This window comes from Gopherus evgoodei, chromosome 8 (genome assembly GCF_007399415.2).
Source record: "Gopherus evgoodei ecotype Sinaloan lineage chromosome 8, rGopEvg1_v1.p, whole genome shotgun sequence".
In the NCBI taxonomy this organism is placed as follows: domain Eukaryota; kingdom Metazoa; phylum Chordata; order Testudines; family Testudinidae; genus Gopherus; species Gopherus evgoodei.
In genome coordinates this window covers 25,049,360-25,053,660 of record NC_044329.1, presented here as the reverse complement: position 1 = coordinate 25,053,660, position 4,301 = coordinate 25,049,360, and positions in this window count along the sequence as shown.

The window sequence follows — 4,301 nt, the reverse complement described above, 5'->3', positions numbered from 1 at the left end:
TTACTTTTGCTATCAGTAGGACTATGAATAGTAGTAAAATGAAGCACGTGTGTTTGCAGGCTTAGGGCCTGGGGCCATTAATGAAGCTCTGACAATTTACTTTGTCAGAGAATCTGTCCTCTAGTGCCTAAGAGCATAATACTGTAGGGATAACCACTCAGATTCACACCTCTTGTTTTACATTTGTCTGAGAACCAGTTGCCTCCAGATATGTTCATTTTAACTCAACTTAAATAAAAATTTACAAAGATCATGAATTTCTGCATAAAATACAATTAAAATTAAATGAGCAATTACTTGTAATTCTATCAAATTAAAAATAAATTGAAGTTCATTATTGTTAATTGAAATCAATCATTTATAATGCTTAATATCTTTTGCAAATCTTCAAATATTAAGCTAATTCCAAATTAGAGCAGTTGAAGAGGATGAATAGAATTTCATGATAATTTTGTAAAAATGTATTGCAATTTTCAGTGAAATTTGAAATGTTGACAAAAATTTTCACTGAAATGCAAAAAAACCCTCAACCTGTTCGAATTAAAATAGTGTGTAATGGGATGCGTAGGCTGCAAGCAGAGTTTGTCAGGCATTTCTGCCTCTAGTAGTGGGATATGCAAGAAATTGCAGAATTGAGTTATTTGTTGGTAATTCATAGAGCTGAATTGTTTTTTCCAGGAAAATGTTCAGGATTTTCAAAAAAAAAATCCTGTCTCATATTGGGACAAAAGATAAAAAATTCTAATAGATTCAGGTTAATGAAAATATTTCAGTTTGATAATTTAAAAAAAAAATTTTATATTTTTAATTTATTTAGTAAAATTTGCTTACATTTCTAAACAAAAAGCAGATAAGTGATAATGCCAGAGATATAGTCCAAAATCCCAGTCCCAACTACTGAACCACACTTCCTCTTCAGTGACAGTTGTGATGTTCAACAACTCAAAAAAGAACCTCCAGCATTTTACAGGATCATATTCTCTGTAAGGCATGTAAACAGAGCTGAGATCAGTGATAAAGTGTCTGAAATCTTGGTCATTATGAAGTGTTCTAGTATGCAGTAGTTAAGACCTTGCTTTCAATATTGAGATAACATGAAATAATGATCAAACAATTTTTGGAATAACATTAAGAAAAACCTTCCAATTCCCCTTTTAGTTATCTCAAAAGACTGACAAAAATTTATACCCACTCATTTAGTAAATCAAAGGGTAGTGAAAACAATTGATGACAATTTAGACATTTGCTTAAAAAACACTGAGACCTGATTAAATTTTTTAGACCATCTTAGGGGAAAAAATAATGGGATGAGAAGCAAATATTAGAGGCAAAGGGAAATTAGGAGTATTGTTTAATAGACCAAAAGAAAATGGACAGAAAGAAGCGATTACCAAGGACCTTATGAAAAGTCTATGACTTCTTTTCAGCTGTATCTCTGAAGGTCTCTTTCAGTTTTCTAGCTTTAAAGTCCATAGTTAACAAACTATTTTTAGCAAAATGTTCCAAACATAATCCTACATCTTGTTATATTTCATAATTTTTGGTCTTGTACCACATGAAATATGCTTCAGACCTGTGGGTGTTTTTTGGAATCTCTTCAAATAGACAACATTGAAGGAGTCACAGTCCTGTAATGCTTTTTATGTTTCTATTCCTATTTCTTTTTCTTTTATTTTCTATTTTAAACAACAGAAGCATCTTCCTCAATTCCAATCCACCTTGATGTCTCTGAATGAGTATAACAAGTTCATGTGGACCATAAAATAATGAAATACAAAGCAGATCTTCCAAACAACATGATTTGTTCAAATTATGTCAAGTATTTCTCATCCATAATAAGTCCAGGATACATTCCTTAACATACTTAAAGCTGCATTCATAAAAAAAGAACACTCCATTAGAGAAGTAGATCACATGATGGAATAGACCATCCTAATTCCCCAAGGAACCTACTGCAATACAGAGGAAAATACCACTGACTCCACACTCCTAGTTGTCACCTACCACCTTACACTGGAGTACATCAAACAACTAAAACCAATATTTACTGGGGAACCACATCCTGAAAGAATCCCTTCTTCTGGGCTTCAAACAACCCCTCACCTTGCACAGCTCATCACGAGAAGGAAGCTCCCCACAGACCAGGACACATGAACTCTAAGTGGAACCAGCCCTTGCTATAACAACAGATGCAAAACCTGAAGCCATACGTCTACTGCTATGATGACCACTACCTCACACCACACAACTTTCAGGATGCATGCCTATCCCAATTTGTGGTGTGCCTCATTCAAAATATCAGATGCCCCACCAATAACTATGTGGGTGAAACTAAACAATCACTACACTCTCAACACAGACAAATGATAAATGACAAAAATATCCTGTCACCCATGAATAAATACTTTTCACACAACACCCATTCCATATCTGACCTTTCAATCCTCATTCTCAAAGTAAACCTATATAACGCCTTCAAAAGATGAGCCTGGGAGCTTAAACTCATAACTGCTTTAGACATGAAAAATCATGGAGTCAATAGAGAAACTGGTTTAATGTCTCATTACAACAATCAGTAGCCCACTAATTCTCCTTTGTCCTATGACTGCAGAGTTGTCTATTACCCACTTCATTTTGAATGGTTTCTTACATGTAGTCAATTCCTTACGCTTAACAATCTGTTCCACCTTGTAGTAGCTGTGACATTCGGATTACTTTCCCAAGCTGAAGAAGAGCTCTGTGGAGCTTGAAAGCTTATCTCTTTACACCAACAAAAATTTGTCCAATAAAAGATAATGCCTTCCTTATCTCTCACCCCCCTTGTATCCTGGGACCAAAAGGGCTACAACTCCAATGAAAATGATTTTACTCTCTTTGACAGAAGATCATAAGAGTGAAAAATGGCAAAGACCTATTAATTCATTAAATCCACCAACTTGACAGAGGAGAATGTTGTCCCCCGATGAATATATATCAGCTAATAAACATACTACAAGACAGGAACAGCGAACAGGAGCTGCTAACAGGGAGTTTTGCAAGGGAGTTCTCCAGGTGAAGGAGGAGCACATACAGCATCTGTGGGGTAAGTGACTGTCTGCAGTGTTTGGGTTTGTGCGTGTGTTTGGGGGTTACTTGCTGTGTGCTGAGCTTGTGTTTGTCAGTCTGTTTGGTTTGTTTGTTTGAAGGACCGTGTGCTGTAGCTGGCAGTTGGAGGTGGAGCTACTAGGAAGGTTTGAAAGCTAGAAGCCTCTGGTAATTGGCTGAACCTTAACCAGTGGGCGGGGCATTCACTCAGGCCAGGGCTTTATAAAGCTGCGCACAAGCGACCAGGGAGCTTAGCGACCAGGAGCTGCTAACAGGGAGTTTTTCAAGGGAGTTTGGAAGGGGAGTAGGAAGGGAGGGGGTGTCCCTTGTCGGTCTCATCTGTGACCCATTGGTCCCCTGAACCCATAACCTGAGCCACATCGAAAACCTTTCTGTTTACAGCAGAGAGGAGCGGACAGGGAGCACAGACTGGCTAACCTAGTAAGGAGGGCTTTAAACTAGGTTCGACGGGGACAGGTGAGCAAAGCCCACAGGTAAGTGGGGAACAAGACCTGGGAGATGGGTTGGAAACAGGAGGGAGCACGGGCTATAATGGCAGAGAGGAAGGAGGGTCAGGGCAAAGCTGGGAGGCAAGATCAAACCAGTATCTTAGATGCCTTTATACAAATGCAAGAAGTATGGGTAATAAGCAGGAAGAACTGGAAGTGCTAATAACTAAATACAACTATGACATTATTGGCATTACTGAAACTTGGTGGGATAATACACACGACTGGAATGTTGGTGTGGATGGGTATAGTTTGCTCAGGAAGGATAGACGGGAAAAAGGGAGGAGGTGTTGCCTTATATATTCAAAATGTACACACTTGGACTGAGGTGGAGATGGACATAGGAGACGGAAGGGTGGAGAGTCTCTGGGTTAGGCTAAAAGGGGTAAAAAACACAGGTGATGTCGTGCTGGGAGTCTACTACAGGCCACCTAATCAGGCGGAAGAGGTGGATGAGGCTTTTTTCAAACAACTAACAAAATCATCCAAAGCCCAAGATTTGGTGGTGATGGGGGACTTCAACTATCCAGATATATGTTGGGAAAATAACACCGCGGGGCACAGACTATCCAATAAGTTCCTGGACTGCATTGCAGACAACTTTTTATTTCAGAAAGTTGAAAAAGCTACTAGGGGGGAAGCTGTTCTAGACTTGATTTTAACCAATAGGGAGGAACTTGTTGAGAATTTGAAAGTAGAAGGAAGCTT